The 27949-nt window shown below is 38.7% G+C and overlaps 1 long non-coding RNA gene across 2 annotated transcripts; it reads left to right on the forward strand.

The window, feature by feature from the left end:
* The first annotated feature begins 12 nt into the window (after nt 1–12).
* On the forward strand, nt 13–16917 carry LOC139705362 (uncharacterized). 2 transcript variants are annotated; one of them, XR_011707235.1, is made up of 4 exons: nt 13–176; nt 15919–16044; nt 16256–16435; nt 16782–16917. It is a non-coding gene; the product is annotated as an uncharacterized lncRNA (long non-coding RNA). The 2 variants fall into 2 exon arrangements; XR_011707234.1 differs by having other exon boundaries at nt 16256–16917.
* The last annotated feature ends 11032 nt before the right edge of the window (nt 16918–27949 follow it).

The raw sequence follows: 27949 nt of genomic DNA on the forward strand, positions 1-27949 counted from the left end.
TGGCCACTGGAAGGAACACGGCAAGAGGGTCGTTAACCTTCTGGCGTCGCTCGGGCCTGGTCAGCTATCCAAAGTCGCCTTGCTTTGCTCTGGCTCCCGAAAAGGAGGCTGTTGAGTCAACCTTAGCTCCTCAGAATCGCCTAGGCGGCACTGTGCATCCATCACGGGCATTGCGGGTCAGCGCATTTGTAAATTTTCTAAGTTTCTTAGGAGGTCAGGGGGTCGAGTCTGTCCCTGGTGACCACAACAGTTACTCAGCACAGCCGGGCCCAGCTGTTGTTTGCATCAAAGCCTGATGACGCTGCTCTTCTGGTTACAGAGCACGATAGTTTCTTGCTGAGAAAATTTGAGAGGTCATTTGTCCGCAGCCATGAATTTTGTATACCACTGGTTATCACACCTTGGTTTGCCTGAGAAGCACCTGTTTAGGGAAAGAGGCTTTTTATAAATGCAGATGCCCTGCTGTCACCGAGAGATGGATTCACTAGGTGATTTTGAGGCATCCTAGGAGAAACAGTGGTATGAAAGAGTCTGGCAGGCGCTTGCGAAGTTAATTTCATGGAGGAATTCCCTGTGACCCTTTGACAGAAGTAAATGATGACTGGAAAAATAAAGCACTGGGTACCATAACTTTAAACTTAATCCTGAGTTTATTGCCCTCTTGGGCTTCCAAAGCTAAACATGGGTTTCTTGTACATTTGGCAATTGGAGTGGCTCAGTAAATTCTTTCCAGTTAAAATAGGCATTCTTTTTTAGTGGGTTACATAACCTGCCTAAAGAATACTCACAATATTCCAGGCACTGTGTTAAGTGCATTATGTAATGAATGTTATATTATTTAATCACCACAGAAACTCTTATTAAAGAGTAGGCACTATTATTATTCCCAGCTTGAAGATGAGTAAGTTGCACAAGCATAGTGTTCAGTAAGTAGTTGCCAAAGCACAAGTAGCAGAACAAAAATAAAGATAGTTTTATGAAAAACAAACAAATAAACAAACAAAAAACCCCAGCTTGAGTTGGTGTAAAAAGCACCAATTGGGAGTCAGGATATTGTCCCCCCCCCCCCCCCCCCCCCCAGCTTACTGTGGCACTTAAAAGCTGTGTGTTTTCAGGCACCCAGGTCTTCAATTCATTCATTTGTGGAAAGTTGGTTTTTAGGGTAACAGTAGTTCTGAACCTTAGTCATTCATCAGAGCTCCTATAGAGCTCAAAAGAAAAAATAATGAAAACAGAAAAAAAGAAGAATTTGGAGGTCATACCCCAGAGATTCTAATTCAGAAGAACTGGAAGGAAGGCCAGAATTTTTAAAATGCTTCCCTATGTGATTCTTGCTTATCAACTCAGTTTGGGAACTACTGCTGGATCCGTAAATAGTAAAGCAACTCTTACTGTTAGGTAATTCTGATTAAGAGTGTGATTATTTACTTTATAAAAGGATTTTTAAGATTGATTATTTTCCAGGGATTATCATGCCATTATTATATTATTTAAAGAATACTATCAAAATTTCACATGTAGGAAAGTCCCATGAAATCTTTAAAGTGAGAAATATTTAAGAGAAGTATTAACTTTGATTTCTATTTCTATTTCTTGATTTTATTTGTACTAAGGTATAATTAATGGGAGGTATAGACTCCATACTACAGACTTCAGAAACATGCAGATCTATTTGATTTTCAAATCTCTTGCTTTGTAGTAACTGTCTTTATTACTTAAATGAAACTCAGTGTTTTTATCTACAAATTGGGATAATATTATACATCTGTGCATCATTGATGGCACCATCTAGAACACAGTAGCTGCTACATTACCATAGCTATTATTATAGTTATATAAAATGGCTAAAAGTGGTACATAGAGACCACTGGATTTCCTTTTGGTCCTTGCTCTCCATCTTTTGGCCTAAGAGTTTAAAATTTCTAAGGACTACCTGTATAAGAAACACCTGACTGTGTTGTCCAAAGTGCAGATTCCCAAATCGTGTTGAAATTTTCCACATCTGAATCTTTTGTACATTGGAGTTTTTAAGAAACACTGAATGACCACAGAGCATGTGGTACTTTCTTAGACCACAGAGAGACCACCTCCATAATTCCTTTGATGCTGCCCTTCAGAGCTGCACTAATGAATGATATTGACCCTAAGGGCTTTTGTCTCTAAGAAGCACTTTGCTTGGCTTTCTGCCCCACTGCCAGCAGCATAAGATGAATAGGTTTCTATTATAATTAATGTTCTTTCTTTATGCTCTTTATTCAGTGTTTCTTAGTGTTTCTGTGAGCAGAATGAAAACCAAAAGAAGTTAAGAAAAGGGGACAGACAATAAAAGAGAAGTAATTTTGAAAGAGTGCTAGAGAAATGCATGGTAAAAAAAAGGTTTGGGGTAGATGGGATCTATCATCTAATAAATGATGAATATCCACTAGATGCCAGGCATTGCTCTAGGCTTTGGGGATTCAGCAAGGAACAAAGAAGACAAAGTTTGAATTCCCAAGGAATTTACCTGCAAATTGTATGCTCATATTTGGATGTAGGGGGAGATGTACTGTGGCTTTAATGTGTCCCCCAAAAGTTCATGTACTGGAAATATAATCCCAAAGACATAAATTCATGGTATTTGGGGGTGGGGACTTTGGAAGTAGTTAGGATTAGATTAGGTCATGATTAGGTAGGGTCCCCATGATCTTATTAGTGGCTTTATGAGAAGAGGAATAGAGACCTGAGTTTACATGTTTCCCCTTTCCCACCATGTGATTCCTTCAGCCATGTTATGATGCAGCAAGAAGGTTCTTGCCAGATTTAGCATGATACTTTTGGACTTCCCGGTCTTCAGAACTGTAAGGAATAAAATTATGTTCTTCATAAATTACCCAGTCTTGGGTATTGTGTTACAGTAGCATAAAATGTTGCTCACTGGTTAAATGCCCCTGGGTTTAATCCCTGGTACTAAAAAAAAATAAATGAAATAAAATGGACTAAGACAGGTTGTTACACAGTACAAATAAATGAGCAACATAATTTCAGACAGATATAACTTAAAGACAATAAAGCAGAGTAATAAGATGGTGTGCTACCTGTATGTGGTATGTTATTTTAAATTTAATTATCGGGAGTTACCAGAAGGTAACATTTAAGCAGCTTCTGAATATCAAGGAGTTAGTCACGGAAAAATTTGAGGTCAGATCATACCAGGATCAAGACAAGAAATAACCCCAAGATTGTTAAATAATATATTAGATAATGTGGTTGTGACCAGTTAGGAAGAAACTTGGTTCCTACCAGTAGAAGGGAAAAATGAAATTCCCTGAAATTAAACTAGATAGTGACGTTCAGGGTTCCTGGAGGGAAATGAAGTTGGAGATACAGGCAATGGCCAGATTATGTATGCCTTACAGGCCATGGGAGGGAGTCACAGGGATTTGTTGGCTCTGGTAGGAGATTGGATTTTTATTATTAGTACAGTGAGAAACCTTTGAAGAGCTTTTTGTAGGGGAGTGACTTGATCTGTTTTACATTTTTAAGAGATGGGTGGTGGGACAAGTCTAACAGTAGAGAAACCTAATTGAGAGCAGTAATCCAGAGGAAAGTCAAAAGAACTAATATATAGATTTGGAATCTGTTTGGTAGGTACAACTGACAGGGATTGCTAATGAACTTTTGCTTCAGCTGTCTAATTCAAAATATATTCTCTCCACACTTTGTCTTTAATGAGTCGACAGCTCTGTAGTGATAGGTAAGACTGACAAAGTTTAAATCCTACCTCCTGCCCACATCTATTAAATTTAGGAATGGGGGAAGCACACAGAAGCATGAATAAAGGTGAGATTCTTTTTTCTTCTTTACAGTTGCTTAATCAGGAAAGGAGATTTGGAAGACCCCCAGCCTATATCTGTTTAACTCCACCTGCTCATTTATAGTATCACTTCATTCTTTAGGAGCTAGGCTTATTCTTTTGTCTTTCATCCTTTTCCTCCTACTCCTGTACTTTGTGAGAACTAATTTTCCTTAATTCACAAGATAAATTACCTCCTCAATCTTACACACATCTTTCTTTAGACTCCATTTTGATAATCTCTTTTGGACACACTGGGATCCAATTGAATAAGTACAAAGGTGTTGACATTCTTAGATGCTTAGGGTTCCTAGCCTGCAGTTTTGTTTTGTCCTTATTCATGAAGTGGGTTTGAAAGTTTTTTTTTTTTTCCTAGTAATCCTTACTCTTATATTTGCCTTTTCCATGATTATAGAACATGGCAAATACATTGATAAAAACTTGTTTGTTTTTAGAATAATTTACATATACTTAGTTGTATTTGAAATATTTTGGGCTCATGACTTTTCTTTCAGATTTTAAAAAATGTTAGCATGTATTTCTCAGCTTATATCATGGATGAATATCAAATTGGAAGAAAAATAAATAACTGCAAAGTCAGAAAAACTGGTGACCTGACTTTATGAGTAGCTGTGTTAATTAAGCAAATCACTGACTTCACTAGATGCTAGTTTCTTTATGGTTGTGTAGATGATCTGTAAGGTTTCTTCCAGCATCTCATTAACCCAACAGGGAGGACAGAAATAGTTATAAGGATGATTCAGACAAAACTAAACATGTCTATTTTCTTTCATCTTAATCTTCTTACCCAGTCCATCTCCAGTAAGATCCTATAAGGTATCTCTGCAACTCTAGTTTAGCCCTGTGTAGTTGTCAGAATTCACATCACTGTGGTGTATGGGCTATTTAGTTTAAATATGCTAAACTTGGAAATTTCTAGTGTTAGGGTCAGACTTTAAGTGTAGACATTGTAGCTAAATGCCTAATACATTGTAGAGGTTGTATTGTGTGACATACACCATAGTCATCATTTTCTAACAGTAATTCTGTAGACCAGTGTTTTAGGGTTGGGATGGAGTTAGACTTAAGCTGATTCTTGTTTTTGTTTTGTTTTTCTCAAATCCTCTTCCTTGCCAGGGTCATATTTATTTCAGGCAATGAAAGACAAGGGAGAAAGGAAATAAAAGTTAAGAGAATTTGCAGAGGGAGCTTGAGTGGGAAGAGAGAGAGAGAGAGAGAGAGACATACATACATACATACATACATATGTGTGTGTGTGTGTGTGTGTTATTCTTGAGTTTTCATGAGGAGAAGCTTTTGTTATGCCCATCTTGAAGCATTGCCAAAAGCCAGGTTACGATTTTTAGAGTAGATTTAAGACTATAACACCCCCTCCACCAATTTGATATTGGAGAGGTTTTCCTTTTGTCCTTTAAGCAATGTGATTATTATGATACCCAAAATAGTCATGAACTGTAAATTAAATTCTAACACACTTTACCTCTCTTAATTAACTCCCCCCACCCTAATTTCATGCTTGTTTTTCTTTCTCTTTTTTTCCCTCCCAAGAAGACATCAGCTATCTCCACCTCCTCCGCTTTCCCATCTGTCCTTTTCCTCCTGGCTGAAAGAGAGATTTTTACTTTATATTTACTTTAATTAATCGATTTTAAACACAAGTGGTGAAACAGTTGATGTTCAGCTTCAAGAGGCAGTGAAAGGGAAAATCTTTCATAAGTTGCCAGAAAAGAACTGTGTGTTCGTTGTTGGCGCCTGCCTGAAAAATGACTGCAAAAGGGGCAGGCTAGGATTCCAGAGTTCTGGGGTCTTGCAGGGAACCAACATCATATTCCTGGTTTGAGGGAAGTGAACGGAGATTGGAAAAAACTCCTGAGAATGAAATTATACTTTCTTGGGAGATGCCTTTCCCAAACAATATTTAGTAAATACTGCTTTATGGATAAGGGAAAAAAAACCCTTTAAAAAATCTGCTGCCTTGAGAATTCACCTTAAAATACATCTTTTATTAACTTGAAATAGATATATCATTACACATGAAATGCCACTAATCAAAGCCGTTTTTTTTTTTTAAACAAACAAAATCAATCATTAACCTCATCCACATAGATGCTCTGTTATACCATTTTAGAGAATGTGTGAGAAGTAACAGTACAATTTGAAAGGGGAATAGCAGGAATGAACAGGGAAGAATAACGACCCGAGAGGACACCAGTGCTACTCCTGGTCCTAGCAACCAGTTATGTGACTCTGGGCAAGTCATTTCACTTCTTGGAAACTCAGTTCCCTTATTTATAAAGTGAATAGTTTGATCTGAATGATTTACCATTTTCTTTCCAGCTTCTTAAAAAAAGTATGAATTTAAAAAATTGTAATTATGTGAAATTAAGTAATATAATTTCATATAGTGAACTACTGCAGGGCATCATAAAGAGACTTTTAAATGTATTTTTTAAAACAACACATGAAAAGAACACTCAGTAACATACATACAATGATATTTGATTTCTCTTTTGTGTCTGTGTTTTTCCTTTTTATTTAAAGTAGATTATATTGACTTTTCCTGAATGTAGATCATTGAGTAAAATGAGCAGGAGTTCTTGTTTAAAATGTTTGCCATTATTCTTAGTGTTCATAGTGTAATTTTTAAAGGAAAAACTTTTCTTTCTTAGCATAAATTATCATGTGGTAAGAGTGCCATGTATTGCTATTGGGAAAAGCAAAACATGTCTTGAGTTAAGTACACATTTTAACAGGACATGCTGAGGTAATTGACAACCAACATCACTGTTCCTAGAAATTCCTCTAAGGCAGCAGAGCTTTCATTTAATTAGATAATTAGCCCTGGTCAGCCTATAATGAATGCACAGGCAATTAGCAATGAATTTGGACTGCTAACGCCTATTTTTCCTCTTTTGTGTTCCTTTGCTGTCATTAACAACTCTAACTACTGAACAATTTATATCTTCACACTAACAATCAACTTTATTGTCATCAAACTCTTTGCTAGCGATAAAGCAATGAGACCTGATGTTGGTTACAAAACATTAAGTGATTATGTTAAGTAATGCCATTTATTTGCCTAGCCATCCTGCTGCTATATTATGTCAAACAAATAGAGCTTTTAGAAGCAGTGCACACTCCATGATTTTGATGATTGCTTTATTTGTCAAACCCAAGCAACTAGCAAGGGATGTAACTCAATTTGTAGTTCTTTCTCAGTAGCTTTCAGCGGACTTGAATAAAAGAAAACAGTTCTACAAGTTTACCAAAATCAAGACCCTCAGAAAAAGAGTCTTTCTTTGTGGCTTGAAGATTCTTATGTTTGTAAAGCTTTAGAGTTTCAATAAGTGAAAATCATAATGTTTCCTGTGTGGGTACAGTTTTCAGTCTTATGGGTGACAGGAGAATCCACAATTGCTCTTCCTCACATGATTCCACTACAAGTCTTTCCCATCCATCTAGTGTTTCCTAGGAGAATGGCAGAAGAGAAAGGGAAGAAGAGAGGGAGTGATAAAGGTAAAATAGAGAGCTTTCAGAAGTGGAAATACAGAGGAGTTGTCAAAGAAGTATGGGTTACATTCCTAAGACTTCATAAGTACTGAAGTCATGAAGGTATTTATATTGCCTTGGTTCTATGTGTGTGTGAACTGAAACACTTCATTGAATTGCAGTCAGAAATGGATTTTGAAAAGTGGACATTTTAAGTTTCTATAGGCATTTTATATGCTGACAAAGATATGTCACAGGCAGTAGTATTAGAAACCAATCTGATGCCATTAGAATTTATAAAGTCCTTCAAACACAGACTGTTCTACTTATTAATAAACTAGTAGGATTTGGAAGGTTAAACATTCCTTAGAATGTTAGAAAATTAGTCAATTAAAAGCAGTTCAGGAGTTAATTAAAGAAATGTATTGCTTACTATTTAGGCAAAATTTAAAATGTATAAACAGAATTTTTCTTCTGATTGGAAGATGAACATTGGCTTATAATTTCTTATCTTGAGACTTCCCATCTGGCTGGTCTTGGAAATATTTTTCTTTACTTTTTTTCCACCAGCAATGCAATAACTAGCAATTAGAGTTTCAGAAATGCCAATTTTAATCATAACTTCCATTTCCAAAATAGAAAAGCTTACATGAACTATAAAAAGCTTCTTCATTTTATTCAATTGACTGTTTTGAAAAATAATTTAAATAATTCAGAATCAAGATTAAGGTAACCAAGAAAAGTTAATAGTGCTAACCCTAATTATGGTCATTTTTACTCTGAAGGTGAGAATAGCAATTTCACTGGGATTAATGTTTATACCAAACACATATTAGCTTTATAGCAGTTGGGCAGGGTTTCTCAACTGTGCCACTATTGCCATTTTGAGTTGGCTAATTTTTTTTGTTGGGGTGTGTATGTCCTCTGCATTGTAAGATGTTTAGCAACACTTCTATCTACTAGGTAACAGCAGCACCAACTCCCCCTGGAAATATTTATTTAAGCAAAAAATATCTCCTTCTGTTGTAAGGTCCCAAGACTGGGGAGGAAAATCTCCCTGATTGAAAAATCAATGATATAAAATAAGACATTGGCAATTTCTTCTTTTAAAAGCATTACAACATAAAAAAATGAAGTGTGTTGAATTTGGAAGTCTAGATAGTCTTCAGAAAGTCTTACAGAGGTAATACAATCAGAACCTGGTGAACTCCAATTTGGAGTGGTTTGGGAAGTACTGGAAAAGTGTTCCTGCTCTCAAATTCTGATTGGCCTTCCCAAATGGAAGTAAAAGTTTCCACTCTTTGAAAATCTTTCCTTCTATTAAAATGCAGATATTCCTGAGAGGACCATTCTTTTATGCTAAAATCAAACCTTAGTTTTCAATTAAAAAACTAAGGTATTATCAACATATCTAACTTTCTAATTATGATAAAGACATTCAGGAACAGGACCCAGGAATGTACAGTGGGAAGAGGAATTTGGGGTGAATGGGAAGCACATCCTGTTCTTTGGAGAAAAAAGGTTACAAAGATGCTAGGTGTGGATGTGTGTGCCTATAATCCGGCTACCTGGGAGGCTGAAGCCAGAGGATCCCTTGAGCACAGAGATTGGAGGCTAGCCTAGGTGACAGAGCAAGACCTTGTCTCAGAAAAACAAAAATTAGTGAAGAGGCAACCAAGATAATCTTTAAAGGTAAATAAATAAACAAACTATGGTCTATCCAGACCATGGAAATATTTTCAGCTCTTAAAAAAAAAGCTATCAAGAAACAAAAGATTTGAAGGGAATATACTGCATAGTACAAAGTGGAAAAAATCCAGTCTGAAAAGACTGCATGCATACTATATGTATCCAACTCTAATGATATTCTGGAAAAAACAGAACTATGAAGACAGTAAAAAGATCAATGGCTGCCATGGGTTAGGGAGTGAGAGAAATGAGTAAATGGAGCACAGAGAATTCTTGGGGCAGTGGTTACATACACTATATGTTTGTCCAAATCTATAGAATGCACAGCACCAAGAGTGAACCCTAGTGTAAAGTGTGATAATAATGTGTCAGTGTAGGCTCATAAGTCATAAAAAAGTACCATTCTAGTTGGGGGCTACTGATAGTGGGGGAGGCTATGCTTGTGTGAGGAAGAAGTACAGGAAATCTCTGTGCCTTCCTCTCAGTTTTGCTGTGAACCTAAATCTGCTTAAAAAAAGTTTGGTTTTGTTTGTTTCTGCTTTTGTTTTTAAAGCTGACAAAGACTATATAGACAGTATAGTAGTTGTTTTTAAGTGTACTTTCACTCACATTGGGTATCCAGAATTACTTTTGAGAAGTTAGGGTAAATGAAGCCTAAAAGCCTAGAGAAGTACTGATTGACTAGATCACCTGATATGTAACCTTATCATCCATGCTACCAGATTAGGTCTGGAAGTTGAGGGGCCTACTTCTCAGTTGTTGTCTAACAATTAGTGACTGGAAATTTTAGACCTAGACATGGCTGCCTGGCCCTTCCAGGACCACACAATAGATACCATGAGGAATATCCTTCCTTGTGGATTCCACAACCTCTGATATAAGTAGATGTTCAGGCTGATGATTAAAGCAAAACAAAACCTCCTAATGATTGAATTAATGTCCATTAAAAGGAACTTCCTAAAATGTAGGAGGAGGAACATGGAGATCTAATGGCTGGCATGCTAAAGCTGGCTCCTGGTTATTTCATAAATAGTAGCTTCCTACCCTGAACTTCCATATAGTCTATAAGATTCCAGTTTCTATGCTTATTTTTTAATCTGTTTGATTTTTCTTATGGATTTATTGTGTCATAGTACTTAGGCCATGACCAAACTCTAAGTATAGGTTCTATTTATTTTTCTTTTTACCATCTAGTGTCACCTGCTTCTTCATTTCCTGATTTCTTCCTAAAATGAGGGCCAGAATATACCACAGATCCTGCTTGGTTTTAGACAACATTTTCTTTCCAAGAGCCTGTACAGAGCCTGATTTTTGTAAACATTTCACCATTTAATATGTGAAGTTAAGTACTCCTTAACAAGTTACTAATCTTGTACTTTCTAACAGTTAATCCAGCCTATTTTCAAAAGTTCAACTTAATATCAAAGTAAAATAAAATATTATTTTTTGTTGTTTTATTGTCCTTACTTTCAGGTTATGTAGTTTAACATTTTGTATTAACCTTTTTTCCTTTTTTAGGTTCCTTATCTTAAACTGCACTAAATAGTTCCTCTTTCATAATTCTGGTTTACACATATTATGTAAGCAATTGTCATAATATTATATCTGAATGATACATTTCACAGTTTTCTCTTTTCCCATAATTTTCCCAACCTATAACTCTGTTTTTATCTTTTTTAACTTAGATTTTCATATAAGCTTTCATATAAAGATAGTATTTATTATTAATAATAGTAACATAATACACCAAAATTGATGGCCATGAGTTTTCAACTTTTGGTGATTTGTTTTAGCCTTTTTTTTTTTTTCATATTAAAATAAAGGGATCTATGCGAATGATCCCAGTTCTGCTTTCAAATACTGAGTTTCTTTGTTCTCCTGCTTCTTACTGGGGCTTGAAGAATATGAACACCACAGTGTAAAGTGGCAGAAACCCCAGAGCTCAGGCAGTGTGGGAACCCAAGATGGCACCACCTGGGCCATTTCCTTACCACTGAGGACAGGGTGGAAGGGGGGATGAGAGACCCTTGAATACCAAGAAAGAAAGAAAACTTGACAAAGAGATACTTTCATGTGTGCTTTGCTGAAGCGATGAGAAGAATAGATTTTGAATTTTTTTTTCTTTTCTCTGTCTAATAGAAAGAAAGAAAGAAAGAAAAACAAGAGGGGAGGGACCAGGGATATAGCTCAGTGGCAGAGTGCTTGCCTAGCATAGATGAGGACTTGGGCTGGAAAACCAGCATTGTTAAAAAAAAAAAAAAAGGAAAATAATTCTTATTTTAGATTCCTGAGCATCAGGTATGAGGCATTAAAATGGACTGTCAAAGAAATAAGCCAGTATGAGAGTTCTGGATTGCTGATGGCACTTCACCTCCCCTAGTAAAGAGCACATCTTGGAAGTACATCTGACCCTGTCTGCAGACACCAACTGTACAAAAAAAGCACTCTTGCCCCTGTATGTCACTGACTAAGGGATGAGTTTTACTGGATACAGGGAAAGGGTCCTGGGAGGAGACTGCCTCTGCCTCACATCTTCCGCTGGTATTTTTGCTTTTCAGGTGCCACAGGGAAGCCACACCCTCCTTTGGGTCCCTCTCAAATGGTCTGGGAAGGCTCTTCCCAGAATGGCCAGCAGTAGATGGGAGAACTAAGTATAGTCATGACAATTTTGAATTCTAAGAGACTTTGCAATTAGAGGGGATTATCCAATTAATCCTTATTCTGCCCTTAAAGGAGAATTAGATGAAGTGCCAAAAATTATCATCATGGAAATGTACACCTTAATCTCCATAAGACTAGGAAACTCAGGTTTCAGTTACCACACATCATCAGAGCTGGGTGTGGCTTGGGAAGACACCACCCTGCAGTGGCATTTGGGACAAATATTTATCACCTCTTGTCTCTTTAATGAGTTTAAATCTTTTCTCCCTTTCAACACATTTCAGTTGTTCCCTAAACTCCAATTCTCACATAAGGACCCCCTGTTTTTCAGGAAAGAAATCTAGAGTGTATAATTGACTAAGTCATTCCTGAGCTCTTATTGAACATTTTATGGAAGTATTGTAGTAAATTCTGTGGGGGGAAAATAGGAGATACATCCCTGCTGATGAGGAAATGATGATCTACCTTGAGACAGGATATATAGGGGCTAGACTGAAAAAAGAGCATGTGATGTATCCATATTTAAAAAGATCTGAGTCCATAGAAACATCCAAGTCCACTAGGCAAGATGTGTGAGAGAAAGCTTACTGAGAATGTGCAGCTTGATCCAAGAATATACACAAGAACTAGGAGCAAAGTTATGTAAAAGAGACAGTTGAGAAGTAAAGGCTCATTGCCAAGCATGGTGGTGCACACCTGTAATCCAGCAGCCCGGAGGCTGAGGCAGGAGGAATGCCAGTTCAAAGCCAGCCTCAGCAATTTAGCAAGGCCCTAAGCAACTTAGCAAGGCCCTATCTCTAAATAAAATATTTTTTTAAAAAAGCTGGGGATGTGGCTCAATGGTTAAGCATCCCCTGGGTTCAATCCTTGGTACCCGCCCCCCCACCAAAAAAAGTAAAGGCTCACCTGTGTTCCCACCAGGTGACAAGAGGACTCCCCTAGTCTCTGGCTGTAACTGTGTTTGTATACTCACAGAAGCACTGCATCTGATTTACTTCCTGGAGTTCTCTGCAATCTTCTGGGGGTGCCACCAGAACTTTCCCACATGAGTGTTCCTCAGCAGTGTGTGATCTCTCCCACCCCAGGTGTGTGTTCTCCTGCTCCTGGAAGCCCACAGCCATGCACTGTAGCTGAAAGCCAGGGACATGAAGCAAATCCCTAGAGTTTTATATGTACAAAATGGACTTTAGCTAATAGTGCAGTTTTCTCACTCTGAAGTTAAAATAGAATTTTCTACCTAAATGAATAGGACTAGTGGAATTTTTCATTTAGCTGCATCCCATTCAGACTGTACGACTTATTGTAAAGCATGTAGGAAGCCTACTGGATATGACTGTTTTCATCTCCGCCCTTTGGTGTCCACCTTGTAATTATTTAATTCACACAGCATACTTCATGCTGCGTATTTATTTGTCTGCAAAGAAAAATATCTGCTATTTTTTTCTGGTTGCAGAATTTTCATATTTTAGCAGGTAACTGTTTTAGCATGCTAAAATTGAATTGGTCAGGCAAGAAATGATATTGGTGGGGTGATAGATTTATATTGCTCCACTCTTCAGTGCTTCAGGATATAGGATTTGGAGCTCTGTTTAGATCTCTGTGGGTTATCCAAGAGAAAAAAACTTTATACCATGGGAGTAGGTGAGAAAGACGCTCACAGTGGATAAGTGCTTAGGAGACTTTTAAAAAGTCACTTTTGAAATTAAGAGGCAGTCTTTGTGTATAGCTCCTGGGGATCAGAAGAAAGATAAGGTAATATGATATTGGTTACAAGTGGTAGATAACAGTTTTATTTTATGACATGATAGCATTATCTAATAATAGTATGTGCCTAGGGAGAAAATGAATGTTTTAAATTGCTTAGAGAATCTCAAGGACATCACATTCACATGTTTTAGTTACATATTTTTATTGGGGAATGAAGTTCTGTCCACAAGAAAATCTGCTTAAAAAATCAATTTAAAACAAGAAAATCTGTTAGCTTTGAACTGAGAATTTCCCATCATTGATTTGTTTATTCATTCTTTCAACAAAATATGGATTAAACACTCACCCTATGTATTAGGTATGTGATACCTATGGGTGAGGGGTAGGGTACTGACATAGGATTCCTGTTTGCAAGGAATTTACATTCTCAAAGAAAGGGGACAGACAGTAGATAGAAACAAAGGAGCAGGGTAACTACAAGAAATACTGAGTTTAGGGATGAAAGTAAGAGAGACATGATAGTAATTGGGTGGCTCCTTTAGTATGGATCATCAGAGGGATCCTTTCTGTGAATGTAGCATTTGAGCCGAACCTGAAAAACAAGGAGGTAACTCTGCCAGGATCTGGACAGGATATTCCTGATGGAGGCTCTAAGGCAGGAATAAGCTTGGTAGCTTGAATAAACTAGTTTTAGGCATACTTTTTTTTAGTGTTTGCTCAACATAGTCTTAACCTTTTCTTAGTAATTTATACCTCCTATCTGTCTTCTCCTGATGTTAGTTTTCTGCCATTTACCATCTCAGGAGATCACTCTCAAGAACCTTCCATCCCTTCTTGTTGCTATAGCCTAGGAAGAACCAAAGATGGCCCAAATAGACAAATTTGGTGTTAAACTCAACTTATACCCTCCAAATACAGGGATACGGCAGTGAAGAGGAAGCCATGGGCTCTTGGAGCATTAATGTATGTAGACCTGACTCTTTCCCCCTTGCCTGAATTTTAAAGTTCGGTGCCCAGGTATGGATCCAGATACTTGGAGCTAACATCTTCTGCCTCCTGCTTTCTCCATCTCTCATGCCAATTCCTTTAATGCAGAATTTTGCTTTCTCAGTCTTTAAGCTCAACAGCCTGGCTCTGGGTCTGCCTCCCAGTTGATTAATACTTAAGATCTGTAGACCTACGCCAGTTGTTCCCTTTCATCATCACACCATACACTTGAGCTATAAGTGGTGATGGCATTCAGTAGACGCAAATACTCTTCAGCTTTTTCTCCTCTGTCTACATGGAGATGACTTCAGGAGTCTCTCCTCTCTCTCTCTCTCTCTCTCTCTCTCTCTCTCTCTCTCTCTCTCTTTGTTTATATTGGGAATTGAACTCAGGGGCACTTAACCACTGAGCCACATCCTCAGCCCTTTTTAAAGTTTTATTTAAAGACAGTGTCTTACTGAGTTGCTTAGAACATCACTAAATTGCTGAGGCTGACTTTAAATTCACGAGCCTCCTGCTTCAGCTTCCCAAGCTGCTGGGATTACAGGTGTGCACCACCATACCCAGCTCTTTTTTTTTTTTTTTTTAACCATGGAACATGAACACATTTATTCTAAAATTTACTGGTATTTTCCAGGGAGATCTTTAATGGATGAAATTTACTCAAAATTTTGTTTAAGGTCTTTGGTAAGTGGTAAACATCTAGACATTGCCTGCAGAAAAGATTTCCACAATATATCAAAAAAGCAAGCACACATTTTAGATTCACATGACAAGATGATCTGGTTGTAACTCTGGTACCCCTGAATCAGCTTCTGATGGTGCTTCCAGCATATTAGGCCATGGATAAAAGAGCAAATCAATCAAGTAGGTGTGTACATGTGAGTTAGTGAAGAGAAATGATCTTTCATTGTTAAAATAGTATCTGGTCACTATTTCACAACTGAAAATTCCCCTCCTTTCCACACCTACTAGCCAAACTTCTCTTCCATTTGAAATATAGAATAAAATAGTTGAACTCTCTGGGGGCCTTGGGGCTCCCCCAGGGCCACAGGGTGGGAGGTGTCTTTTCAGATCTCTAGGCTGGGGAAACCCCACTCTGAGCAAAGAGCCAAATTTAGAGTCAGCAGCTCATTAAGGAGATTGAGAATCTAAGGAGCCACAAATAAATGTTTACAGGAAGGGCACTAGTAAAGGAAAACAATATCTGAATCTGGCGCTCTGACCAAGTTTACAGTTATCTCAGTATCTTAGAAAGAGGCCTATCTATTAGCAGATGAGGCAGTGTGGAAGCCGGGAAAGGATGCTAGTTCCCATTTGTGGAAGGGGTTTCATGGATAACAATCATTGGAAGATGGAAGATGATAAGGCCCCCCCCGCCTTTTTTTTAATGACCCAAAGAGATACTGTATGAAGTAGGAGAGAAAAGTCAATCTCAAACTTCCTGGTCACACTGCTCAGGAGTAAAAACCAACCCTAATTGTGGAGTGAGGCTCTTGGAAGACATCTGGTTTCTTTTCTGACTCTTGCAGGAATGTCTCTCAGGGGTTTCTGGACCGATGATCCCCTCCCTCACTTCTAGCCCTGATGATGCTGAAGCGTTCACTGTTGGCGATTTGCAGGAGAGGTAGCCATCCTTGGGCTGGACCATGCAATTGGTAAGAAAGTTCTTCAGGTCCAGATGAAACTGGCTTCCTTTACTCGGGAGCAGGAGTTATTCCTTTTGGCATTTGACATGTTTTCTCTCCCTTTCTCATGATTTACTCAGAGAATTTGAAGACCCCCCAACCATCTGTAACTTCTGAGTTTTCTGTTCTCCAGCCTAAGCCTGTCAGATACTCTAGCTCTCCCCCTGTTTATATCTTGCAGGTTCCTGGCACCCTTTTCCGGGTTGACTTAGTTTGTGGTGGTACTTCATGAAACCCAGGGCTGGGAATGACACGATAGTTGTGGTTGAATGTGTCGCCCGAAGTCCACATGCTGGAAAGAATCTTCAAGGCAACATGTTGACAGGTGTTAAGAGGTCAAGGACACGCTGCTTTCACATGGGTCAGTGCATTTATTGTGGAAATGGGTTAGTTACTGAGGGAGTGGGTTCCTGATAGAAAGATGAGTTCTACTTCCCTTTCTACCCCTGTCCTTTCTTACCATCTCACCTCTAGAAGGACTTTACAAGATGATGGTACCTAGATATTGGACTTCCTAGCCTTCAGAACTATGAGAAACAAATTTATTTTCTTCATAAATTATCTAGCCTATAGTATTCTGTTATAGCAATGAAAAAATAGATTTAAGATGATAAACCTGTGGATGGAGTCACTGAAGCTCCTACACCAAAATGTGGAGGACAATGACATGTGTCTATTTGTTGATGCCTTTTTCCTGGCTGTTCCAGCACCCTGCTGTATTTTCATGTGTTGTCTACAAGGATCTCCCCAGATATTTCATCAGATGTTTTGCTGGAATGAAGGCACACTGACTCTGTGGTGTTTCCATGGTCTCTTTGCTCATTAAAGGTGAATTTGCTGTGACTTTGTGGATTTTAGTGGTCCCTTTCCAAACCCCAATTCTTCCTAGTGAGCCTCACTTTAGTTTTTTTCTTTTTCTTTTTTAGAGAGAGAGAGAGAGAGAGAGAGAGAGAGAGAGAGAGAGAGAGAGAGAGAATTTTAATATTTTTATTTTTTAGTTTTCGGCGGACACAACATCTTTTTTTTTTTTTGTATGTGGTGCTGAGGATAGAACTCGGGCCGCACACATGCCAGGCGAGCGTGCTACCGCTTGAGCTACATCCCTAGCCCCAGTTTTTTTTTTCTTTTTTTAAAATTGATTTTATTTTTTTAAATACACGACAGCGGAATGCATTACAATTCTTATTACATATATAGAGCACAATTTTCTATATATTTGTATATAAAGTATGTTCACGCCAATTCATGTCTCTATACAAGTACTTTGGTTTTTTTGCATTACATTCTTATTACACATATATACCACAATTTTTCATATCTCTGTACATAAAGTAGGTTGACACCCAATTCGTGTCTTCATACATATACTTTGGATAATGATGTCCATCACATTCCACCATCCTTGCTAATCCCCTGCCTCTTCCCTTTCCCCCCTCCCCTCTTCCCTATCTAGAAGAAACACCAGGATATAATCCAAGTCACTGCTTTGATTTCCTCATTATGCTCAGTCTTATGACCTTAGGCAAGTCAGCTCATCTTTTCAACTCTCCTTTTAACAAATACCTGTAAAACTATGAAGTTATTTCTAGTGTTCTGTAATTTGGAATCTGTTTAACACCCTATTCTACAATTCTGGAAACAATGTGAAGTTTCTGGAGTCTACCTTTGCCTCTCCCTTTTGCGCTATACTTTCCCTTGGAAACCAGGGGCCTTCATCTATCCCCAGGCTTTCTCTCCGACTTCTTTAGTGTTACTGATTATAGTTCTCTGATTACATCTGGTGGGGGGAGGGAGGATATGGGATGTAATTCTTCTCCTTTAAATCAGCAATAACTGCCTGCCTAAAATCTGTCTTAAACATCAGTGCCCTCTTATTGGTAGCTGCTTTTCTTTTCCCGTTTGAAAATCATTCTTCTGGATGAATAAGACGAATGCAAAAGAGCACTAACTGAATTTACTAACCAATCTTGTTCACAGGATTTCCCTTCAAAAGATTGTTGGCTCTGTGGATTTGCCATCATTTCCCTTAAACCCTTGCTGCACTCTCCTCAAGCAAAAGAAGTCTTGAAATGATAAAGATTCAGGAGTAGGGCCATATGTGGTGGCACACGCCTGTAATCCCAGAAGCTCCGGGTGTTGAGGCAGGAGGATTGCAAGTTCAAGGACAGCCTAAGCAATCTAATGAGACCCTGTCTCAAAAAATAAAAAGGGCTGGGATGTGGTTAGGCATCCCTGGGTTCAATTCCCAGTGTAAGAAACATCATCACTAAGGAGAATATTCTAAAGAAGTTGGTTAAGGCATTCAAGGAAACTGAAAAAAAAAAAAAATTCTGTAACCATTCAATAGCAGTGTCCTTAGGGCAAATGTAAAATGTGTACATTCTTAGAACCTTTTCTAGGTAGAGAAGCTTTGCTATATTTGTTTTTGCATTGACCTCCCAGAGCATTTTGAATTACAATGCCTGAACATATTTTAGTTCAGAGAAAATCTCCCAACTTAATGTTGGTATCTAGGAGACAGCCCAGCTCCCCCACTGTATATATCAGTTCTCACCTTGGCCATTTGAATCTGAAGGTGGCACTGGACAGACATCATTGATGACCTGTCTGTCTCTTCGTGGCCTGCTTGATTCTGAAGTCTTTTTGACAATCTCATTTGGTTTCTCAGAAGTTTTGGTCTGAAAACCAGTTTTAAAATGTAAATACACAAAATCACAAGTAGTACATAGAATCTGTGAAACTCACTGAACCTCAGGGTAGTGTTGGATCTAGTGGCCAGGGTGTTAAGAACCAAACGGGATTTTCTTTTGCAAATTTTCTTCCATAACAGCATAAGACTGTATACGGCAATTTTATTTCTATAAAGAAAAAAAAAGTTTGTGCAGTAGTTGACATTTTAGACACCTGATCACATTTTAAGTCTTTTTTTTTAATTGGTTGTTCAAAACATTACAAAGCTCATGATATATCATCTTTCATACATTTGACTCAATTGGGTTATGAACTCCCATTTTTACCCCAAATACAAATTGCAGAATCACATCGGTTACACACTCACATTTTTACATAATGGCATATTAGTGACTGTTGTAAGAATTTATGATAATCACCTAATAGAATCAAATAATTTTCCAATTTATAATACTTCTCTATCTGGATATATCTGTGTTCACAGCTTTTTCATCTCTCCATATAATTTGTGCACAAGACATCTTCAGTTATAAGCATGAAAGCTCAAAATCATAGCTAATTTTAATAGACAAAACTTTTCTGACAACATCATTATTCTCCTAAGACTTTCTCTTCAGCCTCTGGTGCTGCTCTGTCTGTGGGTTCAGAGCAGTGCATAGGTCCCTCTTACTGTTAATGGGACACCTCAGGATGGGCACATCAGGGCAGGCTCCAGGGAAATAGAGAACCTTCCATGGGGAACCTGAGGAGCTTCAGCACTTGTTGTCACCACATCCTAGGCTGAATTTTCTGACCACATGGGCTTTAGAATATCTGGTTCTGCTAATGCCGATGTGACAGCATGGAGCACAATGATAAGCTGGCTTGTTTATCAAAGTTTATCAAAAGACTGCACATTGTCTTGTGGGGAACTGAACACTGATAAGAGATTGATGCCAATGCTGGTGAAATAAGGTTATTACTGGACACAGAGAGCATGGAACATATGTTAACAGGGATATGACCAGGAAGCAAGGATGCCTTGGGCTCACAGAAAATAAACTTATAAGTCTCTGACATGTGGAGGAATTTATTATTTCACAAAATAAAAAGCTTAGAGTTAGGGCAGTTTCAAGGTTGATGAATTCAGTGATTCAACAATGATATGAAGGCCCCAGTTTCTGTTTTAACATTCTTAACTTGACCTTTTCCTGGGTTTATCCCCTCATGGTTGCAAGATGACTGCTGGATGCTCCAGCCATCATATCCTCACCTGCTTTCTTTGAAATAAAGGGACAATTTCTCCAAGTGTCTCAGTTTATCAAGGATGAAAAATTTTCCTACAAGGGTCTCAAAAGAGTCCCTCTCACAAATCATTAGCCAGAATGGTGTTATATATTTATTTCAAAACCAATTACTGATTTGAGAAATAGAATTACTAGGATGGATTAGATTAAGCCTCACTTTCTAGAGCTTTAAAGGGTCATCTCGGATGAACCTGTCATCAGACAGAGTGATCAAGTTCAGGGTTCACTCAACAAAGAACTGGAGTGAATGATTGTAAGGTGTACAACCAATACTGTGGGCTATAAGTATTTTTTGATTGAATACTACATCTACTTTTCATTTAGCAGAATGATTCTGTGGTACTGGGAAAGAAAAGATGATTACTTTTATGCCCTCCCATGATTGGAAACAAGATACACATATTCTGCATTGAAAAGTAGAAATTGTGTTTTTGTTTTAACAACATAAAGAAAAATCTTATGCTTTTCATCAAGATATAAAATAAAATCAAGGGGACATCAAAAGCAGTATTGGCTACTCAGCTGCCCTTCCTACCTTCTTCATTCCTTCTTCCTTGCTGATGACCCTTGATATCTTCTGCAGCATTGTGCCCACTGAATCATGATTACCTAAGCTTGTCATAGCAATCTCATTCCCAGATTCGCACATTTGCAGCTTTCTTTGCTGACAGTGGTGGCCATATGAAGTAGAAATCCTGTAGGGGTGGGGCTTCTGGGAAAATTTTGGTTTATCTGATAAAAGAGATAAGTGTTGGAAGAAAGAGCTTAATGTAGGAATCTCCCCTTCTGTCTTCTTTCCACCATGAATGTAAATGTGATGTCACATGCTATAGCAGCTCCCTTGACAACATGAAGCAGTGATCATTGGGGGGTGGTGGGGAAGTTCACATTAAAGAACAGTGGAAGAAAAAAATTCAAAAAGATTCTGAGTCATGAAATCAAGCCTGGAACTACCTACTTTCACATTTCTGGGTATGTGAGATGGCTGAATGGTCTCATTGTTTAAATGACTGAAGTTGGGGATCCTGTTATTTGCAACTTAATGCATACCAACTGGTAACAGAAGCAATGATGGCATCTTATGTATCTACTACAGCCATTTGGCACCTCTTTTCCACTAACATATCAGCTACTTTAACTCTGGGTTCAGAAGACTGAATAACTTGACCACAGCTATCCAACCCTTGAGCTCTATCTCACTCAGATCATTCTGCTCTTCCACACTCTCAATACTTAAGGATCTACTAGATTTTCTACTTTTATACCTACCTATTCATGTTTTCTTTCCTAACTAGACTTAAAACTCCTTCAGGACAGAGTATGGGTCATTTACTCTTCTGGTGTCCATTCCTGAATGAGGCATGGAAAGGACTGTCAATGGTGGGACTCTTTCCTTTATCTAAGTTGGCAGGGAGGAAAAGAATCACATGGCTTATCTTCAGAAGCCACACATTCACTACATTTTTGTTCTATAAGTTGGGAAAGAGAAGCCAATGCAGAGATTTCTTTATATTAAATCGCTGATCATCAGGATTGGACTTCTTTTGGAATTTTGGTTACGTATCAATATTTCCATTCTTTATAAACAACTTAGATGCACAGTTAGGTGGCATCCTGAGATCATAAGCATTTCAAGAAAGCTGTGTATTTGAGTTATAGCTGGCAAATGTGGAATAAGGGAACTTCATAGCTTTAGGCATCCCATGAGCCTTTTGCTTTTGGGGGTGGTTGGATTGCTACAACTAAAAAATTCCCTTGCATGAGTTTGTCAGTTTCAGGGGATTTTGTCATGATTCAGTGAAGTGGAACTTTCAGTTGAAGCGAGAATCTCATGTCTTCTCTGCATCCTCATTCGTGGCCAGGGAGGCACCTTGGGTGTTAACATCCTCCACTGACTTTGCCCTTGTGCCTATTTATAGCACGTGTCCTTGCTGGACCACCTCCCCATCCAAAGCCTGTGCTGCTATTTCTTTCTCTGGAAGTACAGTGCCTTTTGTGGCCCCAAGATGTAATTCCAATACAACACTTTGTACCAAAGACTGTGGGTTTTTCCTTAAGGTAACTGTGGGTGGCCCCTCCATTTATTTTCTTGCTTCCTTTTTGTTTCTGTAAATTCTGCCCTCTGCTTTCCCCCGAAGCACATGCTGTTCATGTAATCTGAATGGCCATTTAGAAGGAAGATCAGAAGTTTGTTGTTTCATTACCAACATAAATCAAAACTTTGTGTTCGCGCTGCAATCCGAGTGAGTCCAGGAATAGCTTTGGGATTGCTAAGTGTCTGGAGAGCACTGACTACACAGACATGTTTTGAAGCTGGCTATAATAGTTTCTACAGCTGTTAACAGTTCCCAGAAGAATGGCAGCATTATATATCAGCGTTTAAAATGTGCATGACTTGCATTGCACAGAAGTCAGATTGGGATACAATCAGATTTTTTTTTTCTGAAACTCAGCCAGGAAAGTCTTCAATAACTAGAGAAATTCTTTTCACTGCTGAAATCAACATGAAGGACATTGTGTTATTATAATTGCTTATAGCTCACCATGAAAGTTGTCTTTGTATGAGTGGATGTACGGGCTGTACTGTTTTGTTTTTATTTATTCTGCATTCTTTATTCTAATGTCCTTTCCTTTTTCCTGACCAGAAAGATTGTTATTGAGCCCTTCACAAAGCTGAAATAATGCAGTGTGTTAAAAAAATGTTAACAATTCAAAGAAGTTATAAAAATTTATAAGTTGGCTGAATGCTTGAGAAATTTCTGCATATTTTAATATAAATAGGTAATGCAAATATTTGTTCTTTGCATTGAAAGGTGAGTCTCTGTTTTATAAAAGGCCCTAATATTTAAATTAGATTTATTTGATTACATTGAAAGAAGGACAGCTTCCATTTTGAATGATGCCAAAGATTAAATACCACCATTGTTATCAGATACAAAAAAACTTAATAAGCTACTGCATCTTGGGGTTAAACAATTTCCAAAAAGCAGTAGGAATTGCTTTGTGTTTCAAATTCTCATGAAGGTGGCTTACTTTTAATACTTTCTTTTCTTTCTGTTTTCTTCTTCTTCTTCCTCTTCTTCTTCTCCTTCTCCTTCTTCTTCTTCTTCTTTTTTTTTTTTTTTTTTAGATTTCCAAGTTGAGATTGAGGTTTTCACATGAGAACAACTAACTGGACAGATTCTCTGTACTCTGCCACTTTTACTGTCTTTTGAAAAAAAAAAAGTGAACTGAGAGAATTAATTAAAGGTAGGGATGGATATCTTGGAGGGAATAAATGTAAATAAAGGAAAAGAAATGGAGAAAAAACTAGGAAAAAATATCAAAGTCTGAGGGGAGCACCTTTGAGCTATAAAATCAAGGTGTAGACACTTTGAATGATCCTGTCAAGGGTCTTTGCAGAAGGAGGAAGATCTAAGGGCCTAGATCTTTCTGAAGTTATGCCAAGTCTCACTTGGCCAGGGTAGGCCAGAGGATGGGTGGAGCTACACAAGAGAAAACCCACCCAGGGGTAGTAGCTTCCAGAGGTAAGGTTGAAATTCGCCTGGGATCAAATCCCTGGCCTGGAATATCAGCATTCTGGAGACCTTGGCATTTAGCAGCTGAGGGGACAATGGGCTCAGCTTGACCACACTCTCCTACACAAGTGCAAACAGAGTCTCAGACTTCCTTCACCTTTCTCAGCCCCTGCTTTTCCAGCTAATGTTTTAGCAATCAGCCATCAGGATGAGAGTGACAAAGAGAGACAGCAGGATAGAACGATGGGCAACTCCCAAGATGGGGCAAGTGTATCCCCACAGACTTTCCAAATGCCTCACACTGCTGCTTGGACAGGTGTTTGTTGCTAACCCCTCACTCGATGCTCTCAGCTGTAGGCCATGAACATCTTCCCTAGGGCTGTTCTGCACTATACTCATGGCCTTCACTTCTCTTCGGCTTTTGGAAACTAAGGATACGTGGAGGAGTCTTCTCTTCCTTAGGAAAAGTGACTTAAATAGGAATAAAATTGGTAATGCATTCTAGGGAGAAAAGCTATGAAAGCACAGACTTTTATTTCTCTAAAGTAAGAGGACCATTTGATTGAGAAATCCTATCATGGCTGATATTTGTTCAATGCTTACCATGTGCTAAGCATCACCTTATTTTGTTCAGTAAGATGCCCACAGGTAGCATGGCAAGCTGGGGAATGTAGCCATGATCTGATGGAAGACAGTGTACAGGCCAGAGGTGAACTGGAAAGGAAACAAGGAAAAGACCCAAATCCTGGTTTCTCCAGAATCTGGGGATCCTTGGTAGATGCATTAAAGTCTGACTTTGATGTAAAATGATAAGTACCAGCCTGAAATACACAATTAAGATTTCTCAGCCAGGAAATGGTCCTAGAACAGTGGGGTTCTTTTTTGTGTGTTTGCCTTCATAGAGTCAGGGAACTCTTAGAAACTGAGAAATGCTAAGAGCTGTCTCTCTAAACAGTGCACACACACAAACATGTAAAATGTTGTACCCTATTCTGGGATTGCCAGCTCCCTCAGGCCAGTCTTTTTGGTGGTTGGAATGTCTGGTAACAGGAAATACTTGTAGGCAGAAAGACTAACTGGTCAGAGATTCAGAGGGAGCCTGGCAGGGGCTTCCCAGATAGTAGTGAAGCCAGATTTAAAATTAGGCAGTCAGTGTAGTTAGGTAAATCGGGTCTAATATCAAGTGAAATCTAAAATGGAGGCCATGTTGAGAATGAATTTCCGGAAAAGTTGAGCAACTCTGGAAATGTTAATGAAGTCCCAAGAAAAGCCCTAGGTCCAAAGTCCATCCCAAAGAAATATTAATGAACAGCCCCAGCAGATTTAAAGATAGCCCATCCCAAAGAAGTGTTAAATGATGTCCTTCCTGCCCAGATTACTTCTTTGGCCCACCTGTGTCCCAACCCTTCAGGCCTTCCTACCTACATTCCATCACCAAAAACTATAAAATGGAGAGACAACCGCACTTCCACGGATTCCACCTCTTGGGTCCCCTTCTTCCTCCAGGAGAAGTCTTTTCTGCTGTCCTTTAATAAACTTCTAATTTCCACTCTGACCTTTCCTCGGCGTGCTTCTCTGGTGTTATTCTTCAACATTGGGGAAGCAAGGTCAACAGCGGTAACAGTAGGATGGAGAGAAACAATTGATCAGGCTCCATCTTCATGAGAGCTGGTACTGGGAATGCCTAGCTTTGGTGTCAGAGCCTAGGCATGCAGACTGAGATTTAGGGATAAAATTCCCATCCTGGAGACTCTAAACTACTGGGAAAGGAACCAAGAAAAGGCCTCAGGAAGCATATAAGAAGAGACGTAACTGAAACTGGGCTAGAAGGTATAGGCTGGGTCATAGAGGAAGCCCAGTAAACAAAACCAGGGTCAGGACTGACTTGGATGGGCTCAGGATGACTCAGCAAGATTTCAAGATTTTCCCCGTCTATGAGGTAGACTCTATAAGATTGGCGCTAAGCCCCCAGGTAGGCAGGGAGGGCCTATCTCTGGAAATATGGTTGGAAGGGAGGAGCTGGAAAACGTTTTTTCCCAGTTGTGCGAAGCACTGTGGTCTCTCCCTCCTCAAAGCTTTAGTAACCTGGCTAGGGTGTGCCATTTTCAAAGTTTAACACATTTAACTTTGAGACCAGAGAATGTTTTTTACTTTGTGAAATTTTCTCATCTTGCAGATCTCTCTGCTTGCTTACGGTTACTTTTATCCTGCTACTGCCAGACCATCAGCCAGTTTTGTTCCGCCAAGTGGGAGACCCACTGACCATCAGGCCTTGGCCTTCTTTGGTGAAAGAAGGAGCTGGCAGCATTTGTTGATCCATCAAATATTTTGAAATTCTATTAAGTCTAAATGCTGGGAACTATTGAATTATAGTATCCTCAACTTGGTCAAGCAGGTACTTAAGACGTATCTATTGAATGATCGATTAGATAATGTATTAACTGTGTCATAGAAAACTAAGGGTTGAAATGTCCACTAACTTGTTTTCCTCACTCTGGTAGCTCTTGAAAGAGTAAAACTGAGACAGGCTGAGGTCTACAGACTTGTGGTTAATTAGCAGACTGGGCCCCTCTCACAGCTCCTTTGCTAACGAGACAGCAGTCTGTTCTTCTTAAGTGGTGGCACTTTCTTTGATGGCATTTAGTATATTAAGATAATGCAGTTGCCTTTGATAAAGTAGTGATTGTTGTCAGTTATTAGTCAGCTGCTGGAGTTTTGAAAGAAAACAGACATAAAGAAAGAAACCAGTTAGCTGATGGAGTAAATAGGGAAAGCAGACACTCCAGGTTCTTCCCCCACATCACTACAGCAGGGTGTGTTGCGTAGAGTAATCTAAGACCTCCATCAAGAACACAAATGGTCAGTAGAGGAGAGGGGAGGTGGGGGAGGAAGGGGAAGGGGAGGTGCTGAGGTACTGAATCAGAGCAAGATATATTCCATGCTTTTGGAGTTATGTCAAAATGGATTCTACTGTCATGTATAACTAAAAAGAACTGATAAAAATGCTAAAAAAAAAAAAAAGGACACATACAGGCAATTAATTTAACTGCTTTAGAAGCTTAAGTAAGTACTAGCTGGAAATTTAAGATATGAAATTTGAAAAGTCACAAATTCAGTGCAGAGTGGGGAAAGCAAGAAATGGGATATGAAGGAGAGTCATCATTCTGACATGAAGGTCAGATCAAATGTTGACTGGGAGTGTTTGTGCTTGAACAGATGGGAACTCTTATTCCTCAGAGTGAGGTGGATGGGGGTCTTCTCTCCTTTGATGGCTGTATTTATAGAAGATTAATTATTCTAATTTACTCTTTAGTTCAATAAAAAGAAGCACAATGTTATTTAAAATGAAGTTGAAGTGAATGTAATTATATGTGAACTGGAGTGTCTGTGGTGAGTTAAATGAATATGCTTCCGGAGAAAAAAAATGGGAATTCAAGGATTGAAAAATTCTTGTCAAATAGGAAAGAATCAGTAAGCATACAAAGTTCTTCATTTTTTTAAAAAAGATATCAACAGAATGAAATAAATAGAAGTGACTAAAAAAACTACTTTTACCATAGAGTCTCTGTTATGCGGATATGAGGTGTTTCCCAAAAGCTCCTGTGTTAATGCAGTAATATTCAGAGATGATTAGATTATGAAAGTTGTAACTAATCAGGCCATTCTAGTTTGAATGGATTAACTGGGTGGTAACTGTAGGCAGGTAGAGAGTGGCAGGTGGGAGATGCTGCAGTAGGCATCTTCCTGGAAGGGTGCATCTTCCTTCTGGTACCTTCCTTCTCTCTTTCCCCACTCTCTGATCCCACCAGGAGCTGAGAAGTTTTCTTCCACTGGGCCTTTCTTTCATGACATTCTGCCTCACCTCAGGTCTAGAGCAAGAGAGTCAACCTACCATGGACTGAACCTCTGAAACTGAGCATAAATAAACTCTTCCTCCTCTAAGTGGTTCTTGTCAGGTATTTTGGTCATAGCAACAAAAACCTGACTAACACAGTCTCATAATACTTTGAAATAGCTGTGTGTGTCTACAGTAATCTCATAAAGCAGAGTAATAAGAAGAAGGAATCACAAGACTGGTGAGGGGGATCATTTGCCTTGGGACAATCAGACCCAACTCAATTCTACTTCCCATAAGTACTTTGAATCAATGCCAACACCTTCTTCCCAGGTGAGAATCCAGTTACTTCCAAAATGGATGAAGTATTTTAATCTTGCTTTCTTCTTAGCAATAATTAAGGGTGGAACTCAAAGTCAGGGCAAAGAATGAGGTTCTTGGGAAATGGCAAAGTTTATGAGGGGTAGAAAGTGGTATAAATAAAAGATATAATAAAGGTCTCCAGATGTTCTGAAGAAGTGGTCACCTTTAGGGGCAACCAGGAA

Source organism: Marmota flaviventris, chromosome 4 (assembly GCF_047511675.1).
Source record: "Marmota flaviventris isolate mMarFla1 chromosome 4, mMarFla1.hap1, whole genome shotgun sequence".
NCBI classification, from domain to species: Eukaryota; Metazoa; Chordata; class Mammalia; order Rodentia; family Sciuridae; genus Marmota; species Marmota flaviventris.